Genomic DNA, 26,852 nt, shown 5'->3' on the forward strand with positions numbered 1-26,852 from the left:
TGGTCTTTAAAGAGTACAGCTTGTAGACAGGAAATGATCGCCTCGTGCAGTTTCTCCCAGTCTGACAACTTCTATTTTTTAAAATTGGAATATTTAGCCCATGCATATTTAACTTACTGATTTAGTTCTACTATTTTGATATTTTGTTTGTCTCATCTGTTTTTAGTTCCCTTGTTGCCTCTTTCCTCAATTCCTTGGGTTAGCTAAATGCTTTTTAGAATTTTATTTCTCTACTGATGATTTAGCTATACTCCTTTATTTCTTGGCAGTCTCCCTAGGGATTGCAATATATGTTCTTAAGCTTTTTTTTTTCTCCTTTCTCCTGTACTGGGGAGTCAAAGCCAGGGAGCTGAAGCCAGGGCACTGCTCCTGCTAGGGGAACGCTCCAGCACTAAGCTGCATTCCCAGCCCCTGCACCCCTGACTTTACACAATGTACTTTGGGTAGTACTGTAGCACTTCTTGTGAAGTGTGAGGACTTTGTGACTGCGTCCTTTTACCCTCCACTCCCATGCTTTACCATGCAGCCATTCTCAGCATTGGTATGCGTGGCAGTGTTACACGTTTGGGTTTCAGTCAGTCACACAGAAAATATGTATGCGGTTAAATTATGTGTCTTAGAAATACACAAATAAATAAAAGTTTACCTTAGCTATTTCTTTATATTAAGAAAGCAGCCCTTTATATTTATTCATATATTTCTATTTTCTGGTACTTTCTATCCCTTCCTAGAGTTTCCTGGTATCATTTTCTTTAGCCTGGAGAACTTGCTTTAGCATTTCTTATTCAGCAGGTATGCTGGCAGTGATTGTCTTAGTTTTATCTGCAAATATCTTTATTTTGTCTTCATGCCTGAAGCCCCCCTCTTTTTTTATCGGTACCGGGGATCGAACTCATGACTGCCAGCTTGCAAGGCAGGTGCTTATGCTGCTGAGCTAAATCCCCAGCCCCAGACGCCCCTCTTTCTGAGAGTGAATTCTGATGCTTCTTTCAGCACTTCCAGGATGCTGTTCTGCCATCGCTGGCATCCGAGGCATCTGAGGAGGAGGCCAGCACCTGTGTGGGATGCAGACAGTGCATTTTCGCCTCTGCTTATTTAAAACAGTTCCTCTTTTTGGGGGGTCATTAGGGGTGTGACCATGGTGGCTTCAGTGTGGTCCCCCCAGTATCAAGCTAGTGCTAGAGGTTCATTACGATTCCTGGATATGCAAATTAAGATTTGAAAAACCAGATCTGGAAACTCTGTGGGTCATTCTTTCTTCAAATGTTTTTCCTCTGCTCCACTTTCTTCTCCTCTCCCTCCCTCTGCACTCCACACCGACCTGGCTTATCACGCACTGCTTCTCTTGACAGCCAGTCCTGCGCTGCCTTTTCAGGGTCTGTGAGCAGCAAGGATTTAACATGTTGTCTGAGCCTTAGAACCTGCACATATTTCTCGTTTTGTATATTCTGTTCTTCAAAGCTGTGTTTTCCAAGAGACTAACCTTCAGCAGGACTCCAGCATGGCCCGAGTGGAGGTCGATCATGGCTATTAAAGTACCTATGGGTCTTCTCTGTCGCTTCCTGACGATGGCAGCCCGTGTGTAAACATCTTCACCGTGAGAAAGTGCCTTTCAGTTTCAGCCCTCGCTTCCGTCCTTCACCTGCTACTCCCGCCTCTTACTGGTTTCACTGACTAGGTACGAAGGGCAAACCTCCTGGGAGCAGGCTTTTCAGTCCATCACCAAGCTGCTCTACGGCACTTCAGTAGATTCTGAGAAGGAGCAAAAGAGAGGAAGGGCTTCTGACCTAGGACTGCCCTTGCTTCCTGCTGCAAGTCCTTGGGCACCCATGTCCGGCTCTCATGCCTGGCTTCCTCATCCGTTTGCTAATGGCAATGGTCTCAGGAAAAACTACACCCCACAGGTCCTACATCAGGCAGGTCAAGGCAACAGAAAATGTGAGGAAAGATAAACGGGAGTCTTTGCACTGGAGAAGCAAGGGAGTGAGGAAGACAAGTGTCCTGTACAGCACCTCCTACTATGATACCGTGAGGGGGCTCAGCACCTAACACACTGCGTAGGTTGCCTAGGTGACAGGTGAACGTTGACTGCATGGATGAACACATGAATGAGCGAATGACGAGAAGGGCACCAAAGCTTACAATCCCAAGGCATCTGGCTATGCAGCTTCAGCACAGCAAATGCTCAGTAAACCAACAGTACTGGCTTGAGCTGGAAGAGGTACTTTCCATGTGCCTAAATTCCTATGGAAAGCAGAGGGCTACAAACAAGCCTGGGACTGTGCCAAAAGCCACCCTACTTAGGAGAGCTGGTTGGGAAAACTGCCACCCTTCTGTGGACCTGGCTTCCCTTTCTGTGAAGAGATTAATCTTTTTTCAGCTCTCTTGGGACGGTCAAGCATTGTATTAGTTGGCTTTGCATCATTGCAACAAAACACCTGACCAAGGCTATCTGTCAACACTGGGCTCATGTTTCTGGAGGCTGCAGTCTAATGTGGGCTTGGTGAGGACAACCCATCATGGGCAGGAAACTGCTTCCGTCTCCAGCCAGGGAGCTCGTGAGACTGTGTCACTCAGCTTATCCTTGCTTTAATGGAGTATCGATCATGAATACCTTAGCGGGGAAAAGTTTATGAGGCTCCCAGTTTGGGAGGTTTCAGTTCTTGGTCAGCTGCTCCCATCGCCATGGGCCTGAGGTGAGGGGGGACAGCAGCATGGTGCTTCTCATGGCAGCCAAGAAGCAACAGGGAGAGGGTAAGAGCCAGAGAGGAACCTGGGAAAAGACAGTCCGGGCAGCCTGTCCATGGCCTACTCCTTTCAGCAGCTATGAGCTCACCACGCCTGGTGGATGTCTGAGCACAGCACTGTACCCTAAAGCAAGATGCTCCCTTTTTGTTTTATGTTGAGACGAGGTCTTGCTAAGTTTCCCAGGCTGCCCCGGAACATGTGACTTGTGATCCTCCTACTTCAGTCTCTTGATTGTAGGTGTGAGCCACCATATCTGGCAGCCCTAGGTTTTTTCAATGTGATTTATTTGTGTTGTCATTATTGGAATCTTAGAGCCTCAACTCTGGCTTCAAAATCAAAATGGAAATCGGCCTGCTGGAGACTGTTGTGCTCTCAGTACCTCTGCCTCAGGATATTCCTTACACGGCTTACACTAGAGAAACACATTGAGCCACAAGACGCTGATGCCGCCTCTCCCTGTTCACCTCCCCAGCCCAGTCCTGCCCTCGCTGTTAGCCCCTGCCCAAACCTGCCAACTTGGTTTGGCCAACTCTGTGCTCATGCCTGTGGGGAGACATGAAGAGCAGCAAACTCAGGCAAAGACCCAAACTCCCCATGCCTGTCTGCAGTCTGCGCTCATCTTCTGCAAAGCTGCAGAGGCTGAAAAGAAGCTGTAAATGACCATGGAAGTTTCTGGTCACACTTGTCAGTGAAGAGACTCATTGTAGTTCCTTTAAGTAACACTGGGCTGTCCTTCTGTGGCCATTTACATTGTGAGGACATTATGCTGTGATCTTTCTTCATGTACAGCCATCACACAGGTAAGAAGAAAGGTAAGACCCAGCCACCGGACTCCTGTTTCTTGCACACACCTGGTGCCTCGGGCTTCTGTGCTTTCATGGACATTGTGGTCCTTACCCTCCTGAAATAAAACTTCCGCTCTATTTGTACTTAAACTTGAGTTTGTCCTTTGTGACCTTATCACACTGTGTTAACTTGACTGCACTAACAGTTCCCAGGGGCTTAGGAAAGCACACTGCTGTGTCATGGAGGCATCTCCTTGGGTCCTGTATCTGGTCCCTGCCCCTGTTCTCATGGTGCTGATCCACTGCCCTGCTTTCTGGCCCCCATGAGCTGAGCAGCTTTGGTGCACACAGCCCACCCTGCCCTTGCAGATCATGAACTGGATTCTCTCAAATTGTGAGCCAAATGCGGCCTTTCCCTTTGAAGTTGTGGATGCTGGGTTTTGTGTATCAGCAATAGGAAAGCTGACTAATACAGAGTTCCAGAGCTGACTTATACATTCCCTATTCAGAGCAAGATGAAACTCATTTTTACTATGTGCTACCTTTGTATTTCATAATGTTAGCAACTTAGTTGTCAAAGAATATTGCCTTTTATATGGTACAGCATTCTGTGTGTGTGTGTGTGTGTGTGTGTGTGTGTGTGTGTGTATACTGGGGATTGAACCTACAGTCTTAACACTAGCTGGAAATGAGTTACATTTCTAGCTTTTTAAAAACATTTTTTAAAAAATTCTGAGACAGAATCTCACTAAGCTGCTAAATTGACCACAGTGAGCTCAAAGTTACAGTCCTCCTGCCTCAGATTCCCAAGGAGCTGGGATTCCAGGCGTATCTCACTGTGGCTGGCAGGGGATACCATGTTTAATTCATCTTCTGTAACCAATGGCTCCCAGTACAGTTCTTGGTATGTAATGTGTATTTCAAATCCTTGTTAAACTATTCTGAAAAGATGGGCCTGGAGATGCACCCAAATTACTAGCAGCACAGAGAGGGAGCAGATACAGCTTTTTAAAACAAATATCAGCATGTGGAAAGGGAGTGGTTGATTCCCGCCTTCAATACCTGGGCCACTGTCTCTAGTGTTTCCCTCCTTGACAAGTTCCTGGCCAACCTCATTGGCAGTGTGGGAAGGCAACCTCACCTCCTGTGGGAAGGCAGCTGAACATTCTGAGCAGCAGCATGAACTCTGAAGGGAAAAGTACTATTCTTCTCTGAGGTACGCAAACACCATATAAGGAAGACTTAAGAGACAGAAAACAAATGAAACAGCTTCTACCAAGGAATGCAGACTTTCAAAATCCAACAGCCTTTAGGTTTTATGGTGTGTGTCAGGTGTCCCCCGCTCATGCAGTTATGGAGATGGCTGAATCTAGTGTTTATGATTGCTTCATTGCAATCATAAATCACACCATAGCACTGGAATTGGTGGTGTGAGTGCTGCATCCACCCAGGGGCGGAGCCAGCATGCTATATAAGGGAGGGAAGGAAGTGTGCTTTTCTCCTTTTGCGTTTTTGTTCTTATCTCTTGTGGCAGCCATGAATGGCTGCCCTCAGCCATGCCACCCTGCCTTGGAGCCTGCTGAGCATAGACTGAAACCTTCACAAATTGTAAGCTAAATAAACCTTTATTTATTTTGGGCATCAATATTTTATCTCAGCAACAAGAAAAAAAGTAACCAAGATATTGGGTAAATAAAGGAAGATAAGCAATAAGAAAGGAGAGGCAAGTTGTTTTTAAGAGTCTGAAAATATAGTTGCTACAATAAAGAACTCAATAGATAGGCTTAACAGGACCCAACAAAAAAAGGCTGAGGAAAACAAAAAAACAAAAACAAACCATAATAAGGTCAAAGAACTGACCCAGGTATATCAGGAAGAAACAGAAGTATCAATTTCAGTGCCAAAGACATCTCGGAAGGAAAGAAAAAACATTTGGTGAAATAATGGCAGAAAAGTTTGTACAATTCAACGAAAATGTGACACCTCAGAATAAAAGCCTAAAATCTTCTCCAAGAAGAACTGACAAGAAATAAAGCATGAGTATATGCATACATACAGACACAGATGATAATAATATTTTTCTTTCTTTCTTTTTTTTTAATCATCGGTACCAGGGATCGAACTCATACTGCCTGCTTGCAAGGCAGGTGCTTATGCCGGCTCAGCCCCTGATGATAATAATATTTAAAACACTGAGAACAAAGAGAAAATTGTAAAAGTTTTCTAAGCAAAACCAAATAACTTACAAAAGAACAAAAGTCAGATTTCTACAACCTAGATGCAGTACAACAAAGAGACAGTATCTTAAGAATGTTGGAGTAAAAGACCTTGAAACTAATTTTTCATTTTATGCCTAGCTAAAGTATCACTTAAGTGGAGGGGAAACAAATATATTTTCAGGTATGCAGAGCTCAGAAAATTTTCTTGGATGGTTTACGTTTGAGCAAGTCCACTGGATAAATCAGCATGAAGGAAAGTTTAAGAAAAAATGAGATATTGGAAAGTGGTGGCATACACCACAGCATGTGTGAACCCTGGAAGCATTATGCTCAATGAAATAATCCAGACAGAAAAAGGCCATGTTCTATGTGACTACATTTGTATGAAATATCCAGAAGAGGTACATTAATAGAGACAAGACAGATTAATGGTTATCACAGGCTGGTGGAGAGAAAGCTTTGTGTTCAGGTCTTAATTTATAAAGATGACATGAAGAGGTCAGTTCCATTGAAAGAAAAACATTTGCTTTGAGACAAGTTCTCGCTCTGTTGCCAGGTTGACCCTGAACTCCCAGGCTCAGACCATGCACTCGCCTCAGCCTCCCAAGTGCTGAGACTACACATACATACGGTCATCCCCGTTCACTGTGAGAAAAAAACGCATTTTATTCACAGCTTCTCCATGAAATGAGGGCCCCCCAGCAATATGTAGGACCACAGTGGGGAGCACCAGAGTCATTTGGGAGGCAGATGGGAGTGAGAGAAGGAACAGACTCAGCCTTCACTGTGAGTTTCCACAGAAAAGGCAAAGACACTCAGCAGTGGCTAGTTTGTATAATTCTGGTGGGCTTGGGGCCCAGGGCTGTCCTTGGTTGTCTGGGAGCTGGCTCTCATTGATCTAGAGTGGAGGAAATCCTGGCTTGTTTATTGCTTATGTCTAGCCTCATGTGCTTACAGATGGGGCTTTATGGAGCTGGCTGGATCCAGGGTACGTGATTTTGGGATTAAGAGTGTGTGGTACTAGATGAGTCCACTTATTGGTTTAGCATAGTTCTGGGTGTGGAAAATGGGAAGCCTTACCTTAGGTTTGGGTGAAATCAACCAATAAGCTTGTAGCTTGGATGGAATAAAAGGGAAAGGGAGGCCTGCTGCTACTGCTCACTGCTTGCTTGCTTGCTTCCTCCTGCCTGTTCTGTCACTGACTGTTTCTCTCCTGCGGCTCCCCTCTGCCATGCTACCCTGCCCTGCAAAGAGCCAGCTGTGGACTGAAACCTCTGCATCTGTGAGCTGAAATAAACCTTTCCTCCTTTAACTCCGGTGTTGGGCATTTTGTCCTAGCAATCTGAAAGGTAACTAAGAGACTGGGTGTGTGAGAGATGGAGGAAGTGGTGGCTGGGGAATGGGGCTGGGATTGGTTGGTGTATGACAGGAGGCTCACCTCCTATCTCCAGTTACTAGGCAGCCCTGGGAGAGCCAATAAGGCCCCAGTCAGCAAAGACTCAACCAACAAGGACTCAAAAGTTGTCAAAACATCATAGAACACAGAAAGTATGATTACTTCATGGTAGAGAAGCATCAGAAGAGACTACTGAGCCTTGAGTTTTCTTCTGGGGTGACAGAAATGTTTTAAAATTAGTGATGATGGTTGCAAGCATTGTGAATGTACTAAGTATCAGCGAACAGAGGTACAAAAATTTAAATGGTTTATCAAAAACTAAAAGCATAAATCTAAAATTTCTGATGGCCTAAGGTTCATGTGTAAATAAGCAATGATAATCAGTAACCACTATTAAAGAAAATACATCCATAACTTTGGAACAAAGATTCTAACTAAGTACAACTTCTGTGTATACGTGGTGTGTTCAGCTATGAGGAACAGAAGGTGGTGACAGTGTATCCAAGAGAGAGTGTCTGAGAGAAGCCACAGACACTATCATCTTTAAAACAATGGTAAGGAAGAATAAACATGGAATAAAGACAGAAAAAGATAGCAGGAATGAAAGCTATGACTGTGGTCTCTCTATTTTATCCATTTATTTATTCATCTATTGCTTGTGTACTGCAACTGTGTCCTCCTAATGCCCCGATGCTAGATCTAGCCCAAAGGAGAAAATCAAAGGAAAACATGCTTGTGAGGGTATGAGGGGGTTATTGTTTTATATGAGGAGACAGTGCATGCAAGCATTACATGATTCCTTTGTGTGTAAAAGTGTGAGTGTTCTTTCCACATCTCAAGTACAGACACAGCAAGAGAGTAGTCCTCAGTAAGGCAGGAGGTACCAAATTCATTGGCACCTTCATCTTGAACTTCCAAGCTTTTAGAACTGTGGGAAAATAAATTTCTGTTGCTTAAAATATCTAGTCTATGAAATTTTATGGTAGCTCATATAGATTAATACTTTCTAAAATACTTAGAAAAATTGTATCCCCTTGAAGATTTTAAAGGTGACATGTACAACTATTCATCTTTAAGTTCAAATGGTTGCAAAGGATGTAGTATTGAGAAACAGCATACTACATCATGTGCATGCATTAAATGTTAAATTTCCAAGTGCAGCTACATATGCTAGCTTAAAGGGCTGCCATAAAACTGAATTGGAAGAACCTGTTTCCTCCATCAAATCGCTCAGGTGGGGTGGATTTATTTTCTGTGAAAAAAAGGTTTGATCTAATTTTCAACTCAAACATGCTTACGCACATTACTTCTGAATTCTTAATTTTATTTAATTTTTTTATTTTTATGAGTTCACATTTTGATTACATTCAGAGTGGGGAGTTGGTTCAGGTACACAAGATATCTTAATTCTTTTTATATCTCCATCCTCTCCCTGAATTGTTAATTTTAAAACAGACAATTCAATAGGAAAGGCATGAGCCACGTCATGAGTTGGCGGCCAGGTGAAACAGCACCAGCTAGCTTCGTTATTTTCTATGTAAATCATCTTTGCCTGACCCTCATGCCGCTCCTTCGGGGCAAGGGTATTACCGTCCCAACAGTCCTCTGCCCAACGTGGTCATTATGTCCTGAGGCGATGACGACTCAGAGGAAAGGGTGGGTGACACACCTTTCTCCTGTGACGACAGAGGGGAAATCATGAACCGTGACATGCATCGTGGGAACCAGCACACAGGCAAACTGCCAGGCAGACCAGCGTTAGCAGGGAATATGCATGGAGACAGAAACTCTTTCTTGCAGCCCCACGAAGATGCGAACCCCAGAATAATTGTGTCCCGGTCTGAATTCTGCCAATGCTAATGTCACAGTAATGACCAAATTGTAAGAAGGAAAATAAAGAAGTAGGAAAACTGTAAGGCAAAGCAATTACAAATAAATGGAAAACAGCAACTTAGATGCACAGAATTTAAGGGGAAAAGTATGATTAAGAAATCAGAGGACTGTTACAAGCAAAAATAAGCATGAGCATGTATGTAAATGACATAGCCTCAATATGTAAATAGTTAAAAATTATGCAATCCCCATGGCTTAAAAATTTTTTAAAAAATGTTGGGTGGCATTAGCCCCTTATTTAGCTGTGTTCTTTTGACATTTCTTTTAGAGTTATATATGCTTACAGTTAGAAAATTCTAACTACAGCAGGATGCAAGTGGTAAATTAAAACTCCTCTCCCCAAACATAACCACTGTTGACACCATGGGAAATGTTTTTATGGGGTGTGGATGGGGAATTTAATAATCTTGCCACGGTCCAACACTGTTTCCATTACACCTCTCTGTGTCCTGCTTTGCAGAGAGGGCATAAACAGTATCTTGAAGTGTAACTCGAACTCTGTAACATGGGTAACATGAACACACAGTAACACAGGTGGGCCTGAAGGACATCAGGCCAAGGCACAGAAGCCAGTTATGAACAGCCATACCCTACATGGCCTCATTTATAATGTATGCCCAGAACAGACAAACCTGGAGATGAAAGTTGGTTGGTGACTGCCTGGGGCTGTGAGGATGCTGGTGGGCACAAGATACAGCACTAACTGTAGTTGACTTTTTTTTTTTTTTTAACAGGGTCTCATTATGTAGTTCAGGCTGGCCTCAAACTCACAGAGATCCTCTTGCCTCAGCCTCCCTGCAGAATGCAGGGATTACCACATGTGCCATCACGCCCAGCTGTAGCTTCCTTTAGGGGTATTGGGCCTGTCTTCATATCAGTTGTGACGATCGTTGCAAAGTCCATGTATACTAAAGTCCACTGAACTTTACACTTTAAATGGGTGGATGTTACAGCATGCAAATTAATAAAGCCGCTGTTAAAAAAATGCCCCAAGTACAGACTGGAAATAGAAATGCTTTCAAAATAAGGGTTATGAAGCAACACTGAGTCTGAGATTGCTGAGGAAAACCCTCTACCATTCCCACTCACACGAGAGAGCCTCACCCAGGTGACCATTCTCAAGTATTTTGGCTTCCTAAAGAGCACACGCTTGGGGAGCATCTATTTCTCAAGCTATAGGATGAGTCCTGTAATGTTTCTGACCTTCTCCCTTCTTCCAGTGATTTCCAGTGGTTCTAAAAAGTGCAGAGGGACAATGGAGCATGGTAGCCAGATCTGGTCATTCCAAACCCAGTACATACAAAGGAACATAGTAATGGGAACCACTTAAACCACCAGAGCTGCTGGTGCCTTTTGGACTTCAGTTTGTTTCTGCTTCTGTTTTGTGTCCCTGAGTGGAATGCACAGACACAGCCACCACCACAGTCAGGGGCAGAGCTGTCCCAACACCCCCAGACCTCCAGGGCCATCCCTATGGAAACGCACCGTCCCCCTCCCGCCTACTGGTCTGTGGTGCTCACTGGTCTGCTCTCCATTTCAGACATTTCCTCTTTTGGGACTGTCACGCTAACGGAATCATGTGACATGTAATCTTATAAACTGGTTTTCTGCACCCGGCTGAATGCCTTGAAGACTCATCCGAGCTGCTGCGCTAATGATCGCAGTGTTTTCAGCGTAGCATTCCGCTGTGTGAAAGCAGCAGCAGTTGTTTGTCCTGTGAGTTGTTTAGGGCTGTTGGATCTGAATGAGGCTTCTGTACAGTGATGAGCAGAGGCTTCATCTCTGCAGGGTAATAAATACACAGGCCTGTTGGCAGTGAGCTGTCTGCTCAGCGCCACAGCCAAGTCGTCCTGCACAGTAGCTGTACCTTTCTGGGTTACTTCTGGCGACATAGGAAAGCCACTGCATGCGTCCACATTCCTGCTGGCATTTTATTCATCTTGGAGCTGCCAGCATTTTATTCATCTTGGCTACTCGAATCATGTGAGGACCTCTTACTGTATTCTTAATTTGCATTTCTCTAGTGCCTAATGTATCTTGTAATGTGGTCACTTGCCCTTGGCATCTCCTTGTTAAAATGCCCATCTTTTGCCCAATTTAAAAAACTGGGTTGTTTCTTTATTGTTAGGTTTTAAGAGTTCTTTGTACATTTTGAATATAAGTCCTTTGTGATTTCCAAGTATTTTTTTAATCTCTTGCTTTTCATGCCTTTCACAGAGAAACCATTTTTAAATTTGATGAAAGGGTGTTTTAATTTGATAAAGTCCAATTTAGTTTATTTATGTGATGAATTACATTTGTCTGGTGTGTGCTAGGTAATCACTTGGCTAACTGAGCTGTGTCCCAGCCCTGCGGGATATTTTTGTTGTTATGTCTAAGGGGCCTGCCCCTAAATCCAGCTCATGAAGACTGTCTCAAGCTTCCATACAGAAGTTTTATAATTTTGCATTTTACTGGGACTTAGGATCCATTTTGAGGTACCTGTTTACTGATGTCTGATGATTCCAACATCATTTGTTGAAATGACTACCCTATCAAATTGTTTTGCCCCTTTGTCTAAAATGAACAGATGCATTTTTCTGGACTGATTTCTGGGCTTTCTATCTGGAGTGTGGATGTCCCCTCAAAGCCTCATGCAGTCATGGCAACGGGCTTGTCAGAGGCAGCTGAGCGATGCATGGTTTGTGATTGATTCCCGTCCAATGCTGGGATAAGGGTGTGAGTGCTATACTCCCGCAGGGCAGGGAGCCTGCATACAATATGGAGGGGAAGAGGCCTGTCCCACTCACTCTCACTTGATGCTTTTGCTGTCTTCTGCCGCCATGAACTGTTGTCCCTGGGCCATCCCACCCTGTCTCAGATTCAGCTGGTTTTGGACTGAAACCTCCATAAACTGCACTAAATAAAGCTTTCCTTAACTTTGGCTGTTACGTATTTTGTCTCACCAATGAGAAAAGTAACTAAGACACTATCCGAGTGAAAAGTTCTCTGTAAGTTATCTTGTTTCTGCTGTTGTTTTGAGACAGGCTCTTGCTGTGTCATTCAGATTGGCCTTGAACTCCCTATGTTGCCCAGGTGGGATTCAGACTCACAGCAACCCTCCTGCCTCTGCCTTAGCCTTTTAAGTGCTGGGGTTACTATAGGCATGTGTCACCTTGCCTGGGTTTAAGTTATCTTCGACAAGCACAAGGCAAGCTTACAGGTGTTGTATACATGTCGTTCACTTATTCTGTGTCCTAGGCTGTGACACATGCAGCCTGATCTCTCTCCAGCCAACAGCACACATGCAGCACTTAGACCAGCTTTTGACATCACAGTTTAAGAGGGGCCGTGACAACACAGAAGCACCTTCAGAGTGACTGAGACGAGGAGGCAAATGGAAGCAGTGACCGATGAAGATGACTGGAGAGCGCGGCAGAGTTGTGCCTGGAGAAAGTCATCGCAGGCTCGCTTCACAAGAAGGTCCTGCGTGACTGAGGGAAGAGGAGGACCCACGCAGCACGGGGACATGTGAGGCAGGGATGAGCAGGGGCCACCTGTCATGTTACAGGGGTCACTGGGGACTCTATTTGGGGTTAGAAACATTCATCTGGCCGGTTGTAACCACAGTGTACATCTGCTTTAGGCGAGAACCTGGGCTGAATGACTCACTTTGATTTGGATTAAACACCTGTCCAAGGTCTCACAATCATGGTTACAGACCTGAGTTCAGATACCTCGCCTTCTGCTTCTTCCTCAGTTCAGGATTTCTTTCTGTATTTGACAGAATTCTTAATCAGCACTGTGTTTTCTGAAGGATGAATAAGCCAGGGCTGCCTTTCTAGACAATTTCCTGCCCTTTAGGTTTTCAGTCTTTTGGGCTATCTCATTACAGAGAAAGGCATCCTATAATTTGAAGTTTTAACATATTTTTAAATGATGAAGAAAAAAATCAAATGAAACAGGTTGTCTTTTGAAGGCTTTATTTGTGCTTTGAGCTGTTCTGGATGACCTACTGCTCTCATTAGGCTGGAAATAAACCTGGCTTTCGTGAGATCTGGGATATGGCTGGGAGAAAAAGTTGTCAAGGCTAGTTAAGATCATCAGTGCCCACACTAGCCTCCGAGCATTCCAGGAACCCATTGATTCATTCCATAATTCAGTCCACTGATGAACCACAAACACAGACACCCCACGAGAACACACATCACTGGCTGGTTTAGTTTTATTCATCTACCCAGGGCAGGACAGAGATCAGAAAAATAATAACACGGTAGTTTCCTGATAACCCTTTCTTGGGTACTATGGCCCAGCAGACAGCTAGCATACACTACTGACAGTACTAATTCTCTCTGAACGTGTTCCACTAACAAGTAGAATAATAATCCTGGTCCTTCTTTCCTGGCAGAGTCCTGGGAAGGATCAAATGAGACACAGATAGGAAAGGTGCTCTGCACCTAAGAAGCCCTGTTCCCTCCTAGGGTGACTCCTTCACCTAATAAACACACATTGAGCACTTACTGAGTGACGTGTTCCCAGCTGAACACCACTGAGATAAAGCAAAATACAGTTCCATCCTTCAAGAAGATATCTGTCGTGTAACAGAGTGTGGTGCGACGAGGAGGTGATCACAGGCCGACAGGAGGGACAGGCGGGAGCAGAGCACGTGAAGGGAGAGGGCCTTGAGCTCCTGCTAGGGCAGGAGCAGGAGCTGGGCGCAAGTCGATGGCAAACACTGCACACTCCTTCACTTATTTAACACTCACACTAGGCCCACAGAGTGCACACTATTATTATTATTACTTCACAAACCTGTGGCTCTCAACTGAGAGCCAGGGAGGGGAGCGTGGCCTCCGGGAACACCTGATGGCACTTGGGGCATTCCAGCCCTCACAGTTTGGGAAGGGGCTGCTGCTGACATCTTGTGGGTGGAGGCCAGGGATGCTACCCATGTTTCCTGGAAAATATGACCTAGCTGGAAAATAGCCTTGAAAACCAGAGATCAAAAATGCCAGCTCCAATCAGCCTAGCCTTGCCTGCCTTATAGAGTAGCCACTGAGCAGGAAAACAGTGAAGGCAATAAGGCTGACTGGGGCTGGCTTCTGTTTCTTTTTCTGAGACAAGGTCTGATGTGCACTTCAGGCTGTCCTTGAACTCACTGTGGAGCTCAGGCTGGCCTGAAACTCACAGTGACCCTCCTGCCTCAGCTTCCCAAGTGCTGGGATTACAGTACCACCATGCCGGACATGGGGTGGCATGTTTGATCTCTAGTTTTCCAGACTGGTTATTTCCTCCCTTTATTTTGGGGGAAAGAGGGTACTAAATGCTGCATGAGCACAGGGCAATCCTTAGAACAAAGGCTTCCTGGGTTGTTGGAAGTAAGAAATGGCTGCAGCCATGTGGCTCCTTCCTGTAAAGAGCCTCAGTAGTCCAGAGGGCTTCCGGGTCATTAACCAGCCCCTGCTTGCTCTGCCTTTCACTGTACAAATTACTTCATACCACACTGTCAAGAAAAGAACTGGAAGAACTTTTTGATGACCCAAAGAATTGGGGGCAAGAAAGAGTGAAATCTGGGTCTCTATAGCTGTCACCAGTTATAGAGCAGACTCGGTGAAGATTTACACAGACTTCTGCACAACTCGCTGAAAGAAAGGAACAGGCTCTAACTGTGGAGCAGGAGGCCAAGGGCAGAGTCTGCCAGGGCCAAGCCCAGCGCAGTTAGAGATGGCAGCTGGTCCCACGGAGGCAAAGGATAGTGCTGTTCAGGAGAGGAGATGCTGCAAGGCTTCTCCAGACAGAGCTGGCCTGGAGCTGGGAAAAGAGACCTGGCTGGAAGAACCACTTGGCTCAGGTTCCGGCAGGGGCCTGGACATCGGTACCTAACTGCAAGACACAAGAAGAACCGCTTCTCTGCAGTGCCTCATGTGGATCTTTCGGGCAGGCTGAGAACTGAGAAGCAGGCCTGCCTAAGGCAAAGAAAGGAAAGTTTGGAGAAAAAGAGACAGAAAACTGCAAGAAAAGTTGCCCCATTTTGCTGAAGCCCAGAAGTTGAGTCTTGTCAAAAAGAAAAAGAAAAAAAAAAAAAAAAAAAAAAAAAAAAGACTAAATTTTTTTCTTGCATAGTAGTCTATGTACAAAATATATACTAAGTGGTTTTAAAAAAAGCAAACCAAGAAACCCCAAAGACTTCCTGGCCCCAAATACTGTCAGAGGAAATGGAGGCCCCACAGGAGAGGCAGCCACCCAGGGCGCACCACAGCACGGTGGCAGAAGGGTTCCTGTGACCAGATTCCTCAGTGACCTCTCTGGGCTCCAAACTTCCTGCTTCCACTCACAGGACCCTGAGTGGGGACAGGGGCTTGACTCAGCTCCGGGATACCCTCGAATCCACCACATCTGAGAACAGCGAGGAGGAGGAAAGGGCAGAGGAGGAGGAAAGCAGGAGGGCCAGGAGAGAAGCCGGGGGCTGAGTGTATTTCTGACTCTGATAGAACTAACGCCCTTTACCGTCCTGGTAGGATCTGCATTGGAAGCAGCTTCTTTCACACCCCGGGTCTAATTCCATCCTCTCCACAGGCAGGGTGAGGGGAGGAGGCAAAGACAAGGATTTGGAGTTTCTGGAACCTCGAAGGCGCCATGCATCTGCTGGGCCCCAGGGCCTGCTAAGGGGACAGGACGGAGGGTGAAGCCTCTCTCCCTGGTCTGTGTCAGCTGCAGAGGTGGACAGGAATCTCTCAGGAAAAGCCTCCCTGTGGGCTTGGGAGAGCAGGTGATTAGAAGAAGGGACAGGGACTCGACACTGCCCAAGGAGCCGGACCATGTCCAAGCAGAGAGGAGGGCTTGTGCTGTGGTCCTCCCGGTCAGGTGTGCAGCTTCTGGCTGGTCATCTGGCCACTGGGCACTGTGTCCCTCCTGACAGCGAGTGAGGGCCATGAGGACCCCAGATCACCGTCAAGGGCACTGTCCGCTCTAAAGTCAGTCTGCTCTTGCTCTCTTCCTCAGGCCAATGACACGCTTTCAAGCACGGCCAACAAAAACTGTTACTAGGAAGGCAGCTGGGACAGCTTAGGTTTTTGGTCTGGCTTGAGAGGCGACACACTTACTTCGTGAATGAATTAAATTTCCAAAGAACTGACTCCTTTTAATAATGCATGCAAATTAGGCGTTTCAAACAAGGCTGCTATAGGCCAATTTAATTCACTTTCACGAGCTGTGTGCTGGCCGCACTGGGATGGGACAGGGGCGGCCCTCACAGCCCTGCAGATAGCGGCAGGGCACAGCTGCCCCTGTCCCAAGCCCTCTGGTAAACTGTTCACCTTTCGGAGCCCTGCTTTCTTCATCTTGGAAGTGAAGGGCCTGATCTCAGGGGCACCTGAGCATCAGCCCTGTTCCCCTAAACTTACTGTCCCTTCTGTCAAAGCTGCTTTTCTTTGTCCCCATTTGGTACAAAGATTGAAGGAAAAACAATGAAGTGGGGAGATGCTTGAGAAGCGGAACATTTTGCTTTTCCAAAGAGCTTGTCAGAGAGGAAAGCAACTCGGTAGCACTTCTCTTTATTAATGATGCTAATGGCTATTTATGCTGATGACAGTTTACTCACCACAGGGAATTCCAGTGGTAGTTCCCAGCCAGAGAACTTGCTGGTGTCAGGAGCAATTGTACAGAACATTGCAAGTGCATTGCCAGCAGCTGATGCGAAGTACTGTTTGTAATAATTACGTCTTTCCCATTCTAAAGCCAGTCAGTTATCCCTACAGCCCTGTTCTCACTAATTTAGACTGCAAACGATCTTCTTGGTGGGGTGGTATAATTACATTACACACAACCGTGTGTGCATCCTATAGAGGACTGCTACCACCTGATCGTTATTTCCTCCTTGGGGGCTCCCTTTAATTCCCATTAAATTTCACTTCAGTTTCGTCAGTCTAGATGTAGCTAATAGCAGAGTGTATTTTTTTTTAAAGCTCCTCATTGCTGTTGTTTAAAACCCTACCATCCTGGCTTAGAATCCATGAATTTGTGTGTCTGCTTTTGACACATGCCATTCGAGTCTTTTTATGCCTCAAAAAGCTGATATACTGGATGAGCTTTGCGTCTTTTGGACGGGCACACCCCCAGAGTCCCAGTAAAAACTTCTTAGAACCACTGAACCCAAAGTTGCTCATTAAACAGTGACTAAACCAGCTTCCATTAGCCAAATCCTCACAGTTCAGATAAATTCTAGTTTTTCACATGGCATTTAGCGTTACTGGAATTTTTTGCTAGTGTTACCCAACCTGTTTTTCCCACTTTACCTTAGTTTTCCTCCCCTCATTTTAAAAATATTTTTTTAAGATTAGTTTTAGGTTCCTAACAAAATTGGGAAGAATACAGATTTTTCCCCTGCCCCTCTCTGCACGTGCGCGGCCTATCGGATGCTACGGTGACAGGTTCATGTCCTTCTCCATTTGTCCAGACTTGTACACACTTAGGCACGCACACTGGGCACAGACCACGGGACCCTGGTGATCAGGACGCGTCCATGCTGGTTCACCAGTTCTGGCGCACTCACCGCCCTGCTGGGGGCTCCTTAACACACAAGGCCGTGTGACAGTGCTGGCTGGAGGATATGGGAAATTCCGCAATAAGATTAAAAGATCTTCTAAGCCTCTGTGCTCTGCTTGTTTATCTCCACTCCCCCATCTCTGGCAACCACTGAGTTTTTACGGTCTCCGTAGTTTCGTCTTTCCCGAAATGTCATCTATTTGCAATCAGTCTACTTTTCAGACTGCTTCTTTCACTCGTTTACTTCTTTCAGCTTGCCACTGATGCCCTCCTGTCTTCCCGGGTCTCCTTCAGCCTCGAGTTCAGTGGCAGGAGATCTGTCCTCAAGCGTGCTCCTGCCAAATTGCTCACAAGAACACACCTTGAGCCCCGTAAGGGGAAGACAGATTGACACTGGTGGCCTCACCCGCCTGTGCTGTCACAGAACCCAGGTCCTCTGTGAAAACCTGCCTGGCTACACCTGGCGCGACTCCTTCCTCCCCTCTCCAGAGCTCATGCGCCCCACAGCTGAGGCTTGTGGGATGTGATGCACTTCGGTTGCCTGTTTAAGGGCACTGGCAAACTGAGCCGCATGGCAGGGAAGCACCTCGGGCTCTGATGAAACAGCTGGCCTTTGGAATTAAAGGGCCGGTGGGACTTGACAAGTTCCCCCACCTCACTAGTCCAGGTCTGGAGCAGCCACGGGACCGGGGGAGGCAGCGGACCTGGAAGTCACGGGTATAATAGAAGCAAGTGCAATCATGATTGGCTAATTTTATTTAACAAGGAGCTTTCATGGCCTGACATTTGTGATAGCAACTATTAGTTAGAACCTTATTACTGGGGGCTTTTCACCCAGTAATGCCAGGCCAATCCCAGGCACTAACATTTTCCATAAAAAAGCAAGCTTCGGAGAAAACAGTTTTGAGGCTCAGGACCCCCAGGAGGAGTCAGGAGACCTGGGCAGACAGTCCCACTCTCTGATTAGTCCTCTGGAGCCCTTGGATGAATGAGCCCTCCCTAGGTCCACGCCACTGTAACACGTGGAGACAGACATGGAGATCTGAACGCCGCCTCCTGTTCCTGCTCCTGCCTTCAGGACCACTTCTGGCGCTCCTGCCCTTTGGGCTCCTGTCTCCGTCGCTGGTGATGATGCCTATTGCTAAAGATTCATACGTGGCTTGAGCTACATCAGCCCTGCGACAGTGCTCGAAACACTGACTGCAACTAGCTCTTTGGTCTCCATGGTCAGCTTTTCCTCCAGTATTTTCTGCTTTAATTAATCAATGCTACCACAATTTATTTGGCAGGCAATCTCGAAATATCTTCCTCATCCTTTACTGTCAGCATTCAATTAACTGCCACCTGTCACCCCCGGGGTCAAACTCTAGCAGTCCTCAGCCGGTCTAAGTGGCTTCCTTTGCTCTCACCACAGCACCTTCAAACTCATCTTCCCCGTTGCCCCGGGAGGAGCCCAGATGCAGGCAAACAGTACGATGTCACTTATCTCCACACCAGCCTTTCCAGACCTGTCCCTGGTGGGAGAGCGGGGTGAGTGCTTCTGGGCGCGAGCCCCCCCCCCCATCCTGCAGAGCTGCTGCAGCCCTCACTCCTGTCCACGCCACCGCAGGGAGCTCACCCCGAGTGACACTCTGCGCTGCCTCTTGCTGTAGCGTGGCTAGCCCCTACCGCAGCTCGCTTGCACTGATGTGCAAGACCTCGGTGTGGGCTTGGCTGCCTTCAGGAAGCCTGGGCCTGGGCACCAGATCTCCAGATAAACGGGATGGCTGTGGCCCTCCCCGGAACACACTATAATCACGATGGTCTGTTTTTGGGGTCTGTCTCTACACTGTGGGCTCTTAGAGAGGTTCTCCTCAGCACCCACTGCCAGGACGTCCAATCTGTGTTTGCCTTCCTGTAGTCTTCCACTGACGCTTTCGAGAGGAGAGGTCTCTTGTTGGGATCTCATGTTTAAACCCAAGCCTCTATTCAGTAAATGTTGCATGTCGTGGAAAATGAACATTTAAAAAGAGAGTACAATATCTCCTTCCTGCCCTAGCTCCTTCAAGGTGACTGTTACTTGCATATCCTTTTACAGCCATCCCATGCACATGCATGCGTGCTGTGTCTCCCAGCCGTCTCCTCTCACCACCGGGCACACACGGTACACGCTGTTCTAAGCCATTCTACAGTGAAGGCTGCCTGCCCTGGTGCTCAGATAGGCTTCGGGGGCCCACAACCCTGAAATCTTCTGTAACACTGTGCTATACTTGTAAGTACGTTGCTGTAATTAATTTGCTTTTTAAAGTTTTTAATTACACTTTTTAATTTTTTTGTACCAGGAATCGAACTCACGACCTCATGCTTGCCAGGCAGGCACTTATGCCACAGAGCTAAATCCCTGGTCCAGTACCACCATTAAATGTTTAAAATTTCACATGTAGCTCCCACTAATTCTCTAAACCATCCTGTGAAGTAAAGAGAGCAGTTCAATGACCATAATAAGAGGAGGCACATGCCCCATGGGAAAGACATTTCAAGGTTTGTAACAGGCAAACATAATTTTATGCATAGGAGTCCTGAAAAAAAGAGTAGGTTAAAAAATAATCATTTTCAAAAGGATTCTCTCTAATCTACCAAAGTGAAGGTTCTCCTTTAAAATTTTCCCTAGTGTCCAAGTCAAAGGGAACTTGGATAACCGGGTGTTATCGGTAACCACAGTTACGTCACAGCAGCCGCAATGCCGTCACCGCTCAACACCTACTTCTGTTACTATGCATGTCTATTACTATGCTCTGATAGAGCACCATGGATTTTCAGTGTCACATCTCATGTATTGTTATGGTCACTATTTGGTGAGTTCTTCCACGCTTGCACTGGCATTTAAAAGAGGAGAAACCGAGGCACAGAATGGTAGAATGATTTTCAAAGGCTCTCAGAGCTACTTAGCAAACAAATTGAAACACTGGCTGGGAAAGCCAAGGAGCGTTGATCTGAGCAGCACTCTGAGGAAACCTCTGCTCTGGAGGGTCTGGGAAGGCGGAGTGCTTTGACGCCGACCCTTTGGGTGAGGCGAGGGATGTGAAAGCAGACAGACGGGGAAGAGCTGTGCACAGACCGGCCGCGTGGAGGTGCGCTCGGCGCAGTGCTGTGAAGATGACTTTTCTACGGCGCAGAGGAGCGTCCACTCTCTCTCTGCTTCAACGCTTAAAGACAATACACAGGAGAAACAACGAGAAGCAGAACTAACCCACACACAGGGAAGTGGGTAGCCGGAGTATAGACGGGGCCCCCAGAGGGAGGATGCAGGGCAGGGAGGAGCACCCAGGGCATTAAGAACCAGAAGGCAGACGAGTTCCAAAGGGAGGTGAATCCGATGGACTAGCAGGCACGTGGGGCACACCTGTAACCATTGACTGGGGGCCTGGCTGAGGCAGGGGGAGGAAGCTGGCGCCAGCCAGTGAGACCCTATCTTAAAGCACAAGACAGCCAGAGAGGAAGCAGGGAAGGGGAGCTTGGAAGAGGGAGCGCACAGTAAGGCGCCCAAGTATGAAACATACAGTTATTATCACCAAGCCACTTGCCAGTGCTGTCCAGATGCTGGGCCCACAGTTGATGGGACAGCCACTCGGCTAAGACACACAAGCTGAAGAGAGCAGAGCGGGCTCAGACAAGGACGCTAGCTACCTGCCACCCTCCCCGTGGGCCTGAGGAACAATTTTCTACCCTCGGCTCGCTCAGCACGTCAGCGATGCTGTTTCTTCCATCCACACTGTGCTTCAGAGTTCCAATTCACTTGACAACTTTTGCTTTAAGGAGCCTACTGAGGACTGTTTTAATCAGAAAATAATTAAACTTCATCCTCACCCATAATGGAAATCTAGAGCAACAGAATTATGGAATATGAAGATCTATATTCAAAACTGTTTATCAGCTGCAGTGGCTGAACTTGGGAAGCTGCGAAATTCCTTTTAACATTCCCTCTCTAGGTCTCCTGCTTATTTAGTGTCCTGGTTAATATCGCTGTCCACGCTCCGGAGAGATCCGCCTGCCCGCCTGCTCAGGGAGCGTGGGACTGACGCCAAAGGACCTGCTATTGTGAACATAATGAGATGTATGATGGTAATCATGGGTGGTTCCTATTATCTTGTTTTCATTAGTTTAACTGGTTTTATTCTGTTTTGTGTTGTTTGATTTTATTAGGTGTGATGGTATGAACAGCTATTTTGAAGAAAAGGAAACATTATGGTAGCCATTTGGTTAGCTGATTTCCTAACATCTTGTTGTGAAGTCCTGTCATGATTTTATTCTTTTGTTTTGATTGGTTTTATTCTGTTGTGTTATATTTGATTTTATTATGTATGATGGTATGGACAACTGTTTTGAAGAAAATAAGACATTACAGTAACCACTGTTCATTTCCTGTTATCTGGTTTTGAAGTCCTATAATGCTTTCATTCTTTTGCTTGGTTTTATACTATTTTGTTATGTTTGATATTATTGTGAGTAAAGGCATGGTCAACTATTTTGAAGAAAGCAAGAGACATTATGGTAGCCACTACTGATGTCCTGTTGTCTTGTTGTGAAGTCCTGTGTTGCTTACTTTGTTCTATTCTGATTTGCTTTGTTCTGTTGTTTTAGTCTCTTAAAGATAAAAAAAATTTAAAAAGGACTCAAAGGTAGTCATCAAGCAATCAAAAACCCAAACTTGCTACCTGTATTTTTTTTTTTTTTTTTTGGTACCAGGAATCGAACTCAGGATCTTGTCTTGCTAGGCAGGCACTTATGCCACTGAGCTGTATTCTGGGCCCCATGCCAGGAACTTGCCACCTAATTTCTATTTCTTTTGAGTAACCAAATCTATATTTTCTGTTTATAGTAACACACACACACACACACACACACACACACACACATACACACACGTGTGCACATACACTCCACAACCATATACTCACACTGAGGGCACACAGGGTCCTGTGTTATATTCAAGACCATCCCAGAGAGCTATGGTTTCTGCTGAGAATTTAAGGATCTCAGTGAGGTTCTAACATTGTTCTCTTTGGGGTTTTAATAAGGAACATTTTTAAATTTTCCAACTAATAAAATACACTTCGCTAAAAGAAAAACCTGGTGGCCCAGGCTCCGTGGGCTTCCCAGGGAGGGCATGGGCCACGCCTCCTCTGCTGGACAACAAGGCCAAGGACTGTGTTGCCTGAGAGCACTAAGAAGTCTGTCCAGCAGATCTGCGGACCTCACACTGTTGTATCTGCTTTGCCCACACTCAGCATTCTCTCCACGGATCCCAGCTCCTTAGCTTTTCCTTTCCTCCTCATTCTACAGGCTGTGACCAGCTTTATTAACTCAACAGAGCTGACCACTGGCATTTCTTCTTGCTGCCTTAGCTCTTTGTCTGTGGCTTCCTACCCAGGCTGGGTCTTCCCTGCTCCACACTTTGCTTTTTTACAAGGCAAGGGAAGAAAAGCCACAGAATGGGAACCAGTAGACAACTTTCAACCCCACTTCTGCTGTGACCCTACTGACCATGACCAAGTTCTGACCATTTTTAGGTTTGCGTCCTCAGCTGTAATTAATTTCTACTTGCCTAGTGTGGTGTGAACTAAGTAACATTGTGTAAATACAGATCCTGGCACTTTGTATTGGGGTAAGCAGAAGCTAGGCCCATCTGTATTCCTACTGTTTAGCTCTCAGCAGCAGAAATACACTCACACACCGCACACATCGCCCGGGACATGGTCACTATTACTTCCCTTTTCCTTACCCACTGGACACCCTCAGGGCCCCTCTCACAGCTGCTCCAGGGGAGTGAAAAGTAAGGACTCCATCCTACTCACAGAGATCAGAGCCAGCAGACACCTCCAGAGCTGTTGGTCCCGCCTCATCCTGTTTGTGCCTGGACTTTGAAAATGTCACTATGTGCTTGGCACTGGGACTGGGTACCAACCACACCTGGAATTAACAAGCCAAACTTCCTCCAGCCATTCATATTTAGAAGTGGGGCCAACCAAGATGGCAGTTGAAGGGTGTGCAGAGTGTGTAATCACAGGGATGTGCAGAGTACTTCCAGAGTCAGAGAGAAGACTGCGCCTACCTGGGGCAGGAGAGGAGAAGCTAGGCCGTGAGCCCGAGCAGGAGAGAACGGCTGCCCTTGTGTTGGGCAGGAATCCCTGTCCTGGGCGTTTGATGGCGGACACTTCATGGGTTTCTCTGGAGGGGCTCCCCCAGCCTGCTCTCTGTTCTCACACTGTCTCCTCTGTGCCCCAGGGCCCTGGTGTCTTATTCTTTTCCTGTGATTCCTGCTGGGCTAAGGCTCCCCCTATGGGCTTGTTTAACCTTCATTTTCCCCTTAAAGGTGCGTCCCTAAGTACAGTCATGCTGTGGGCTGGGGCTGCCACCTGTGCCTCTGGGAGGGCACGACTCAGTTGGTGCCAGGCTCCTGGAGTGCCAGGGTCCTCGTAAACACCTAAACAGAGCCAAACACTGCAGCTGCAGTGCGACGAGTTTGAAGATGACTGCAACGGTTACCCTTTCTAGAGGTAAAATGACAGGCGTCTCAGTCTGCTTTTGCTCTCCAGGATGCATTACCCAGCACTGATCACGGGGCCACCTGCCTACGTGCACATGCTCGGGTCTGCAGTGAGACCTCAGGCTCTGCAGCCCCCGCTGGTCTCCTCTTCCCTCGCTGATGGATCCATCATCTGACAGTCCTTGCCACGTGGTGAGAAAGAGAGCAGCCAACGACTTAAGGCTTTCCTGATCCTGATAGCTCCTGAGCACAGAAGAAAAGCGTATTCCTCATAATTCTTGCCTGTGTCTTAGGGATGAGTTTTAGATGATGAATCTGCCCTGAACTGATCCCCACTAGTGTGGACCTTGCAGCGTCTGGTCAGGTCCATCCGAACCGCGGGGGCTGATTGCTGTGGAAAGGACACAGCTAGTTTCTCTCTACCCAACTCCTCCTCTCCAAACTAGGTGCTGGCAAACCATAGTACATTTCCAGAAACAACAGTGCTATTTTAGCAGACAAATGGATGTACTAAAAATGATTTGGATGTCTTTTTATAAAGGTCCTCTTTGTGTAATACTTAACCTATTGGAATGCACTGGAATCTGTATCTGTCTCTTTGGCCATGGGCTCAACAGCAAATGCCTGTATACAAGGGGGTAAAGAATGTATCTGTACACTCTGGGACTCTCCCTGTGAGGAGTAGCTGCTGCCGCCTGCAAGATGTAAGCTTCCCTTCTGAGCCCTGCATACGCTAGCTTTTACCATAGACACACCTGGAGTAACTGCACCACCAAGTGATACGCAGAGATGCTCTTTAAAAAGAAAGAAAAAAAAATAACAGATGACCACCTCTAAAGGAATGAGCAGAATACAAAAGAGAAAAACCTAACACACACACACACACACACACACACACACACACACACACAGAGCTGAGTAAGGTTTACCATTGTAGAACTACATAAGAGATTTCTTTCTCCCGGGACATGTCAAAAAATAAATTAAAAAACCCACAGAATAAACTGCTTAGCAATCCAAAGTGAATTAGACAAACATGATTTCTGACTTTCCAACTCATTAGCTTCATTAAACTCCAGAATTATAAAAAGCAGCAAAAAATGCAAGCCAGAAAGAAAATTCAAGGAACAAAATCTCACTTAAAATATTTTTACTTGTAGACTTGTACTGTGCTACACAATACAGCAGAACTGAACTTGGTGAAAAACAACTTCAAGCTTTTCTATTTACAAAGTATTTTGTATAAATAATCATACCTTTCCTCACCATAACTCCCCCTTTTTTGGTCTTTTTTGACACAGGGTCTCACTACACAGTTCAGGCTGGCCTTGAGCTCACTTTTTGCCTAGGCTAGTCTTGAACTCACAGTGATCCTTCTGTCTCAGCTTCCTGAGTTGGGATTACAGGTATGCATCAGCAAACCCAGTTTACAACCCCATTTTATAGATAAAATGAGATAAAGTTATTTATCCCACACCTAAAATACTACCTCCAAATGATTTACCTCAAACTACACAATCTCTAAGACGAGGCTGAACTCATATTCACAGGAGATTTCTTTTTGTACCAGGGATCAAACTCATGACCTCATGCTTGCAGGCAGGTGCTTACACCTCTGAGCCAAATCCCTGGCCCTCAAAGGAGATTTTTGAACCTGATACTTTTCTATCTTCTATTTATACATTTTAACAGTCTTTTTCCAGTTCCCGTGCCTGGATTCTTCTTTCACCACAGTAGGGTTCTCTGAAGCATAAACTCAAAATTAAGTGTCAAGCAACAAAAGACTCTTTTATTAAACACATGTGAGAAATCCAAGAAGCAAGATTCTACCCACTGCCAGGCGTCTGATCGCCTTCATGCTACTACAGACCACCCTGTCACAGACAAAGGGCGTGGTTTTTGCTGAACTGTCCACAGATCTCATTTCTTTCCCGGAGCCCTTGGGAAGAATTGAGACAGGGGTTAGAGGCATTGGGTTCCAGAGCCGGATGGTGTCGGGTTCAAACACCAGCTCTACGCGATGCTGAACAAGTTATCAGAACGGTGTCATCTCCCTCAGTGCACGGCCTGTGAAGTAGAGAGGATCGGACCCTGGCTCTCTCCTGGGGTGCTAGTGAGGACAGAGAGATGCATGCTTATGCAGACAAGGGCCTAGCAGGTTACAGCAACCAGGGCGCGGCCAGTGTGAGGTGTTCACACGCTCAGCTAAACCCAGCAGACAAAGGTTGCTGTGCCACACGCAGATTCCCTTGTGTTACAAAATTGGGGTGGGGGAGGCAGCTACCGAATAACAACAAGCCTTTCTGTTGTTGCTGCGAGACTTAGATCCAAGTTGCAGTTTTATCACCTGACCAGTGTGACTTGGAGAAGTGACTTAACCTCTGTGAATCTTGGGCATTTCTTTAGGTAAACATTAATAATAATGTTACAAGAGAACTCTGCAATCTGTGCTGCTCTGGGGTGGCAGTAAAAGTCAGGTGAGACAGAAAAGTGCCTGGAGTACTATGGGTACATTTGAGCATGGGTTATCTTGTTTGCATTTGAATCTAGAAGAATCAGAAACTATATTTAGTTGGGTTTTTTTGGTACCAGGAATCAAACTTATGATTGTGTGCTTGCAAGGCAGGTGCTTAGACCACTGAGGTAAATCCCCAGCAGAAACTACATTTAAATACCTGAGAGCTTTTCAAACTTCACGCATATTTTCACTCAAGCCTTTTGGTAAATATAGCTCTGGAAACCTATCATGCAGTCAGTTCAGG

The 26,852-nt window shown here is 46.2% G+C and overlaps 1 protein-coding gene across 2 annotated transcripts in view; it reads right to left on the minus strand.

Moving 5' to 3' along the window:
• The window catches only part of Evl (Enah/Vasp-like), a 142,271-nt gene that overhangs the window by 56,874 nt on the left and 58,545 nt on the right, over positions 1 to 26,852 (minus strand). The gene's annotated exons all lie outside the window — the stretch shown is intronic.

This window comes from Cavia porcellus, unplaced genomic scaffold (assembly GCF_034190915.1).
Source record: "Cavia porcellus strain 051 isolate PalLab524CR breed Dunkin Hartley unplaced genomic scaffold, mCavPor4.1 scaffold_31, whole genome shotgun sequence".
Classification (NCBI taxonomy): Eukaryota; Metazoa; Chordata; class Mammalia; order Rodentia; family Caviidae; genus Cavia; species Cavia porcellus.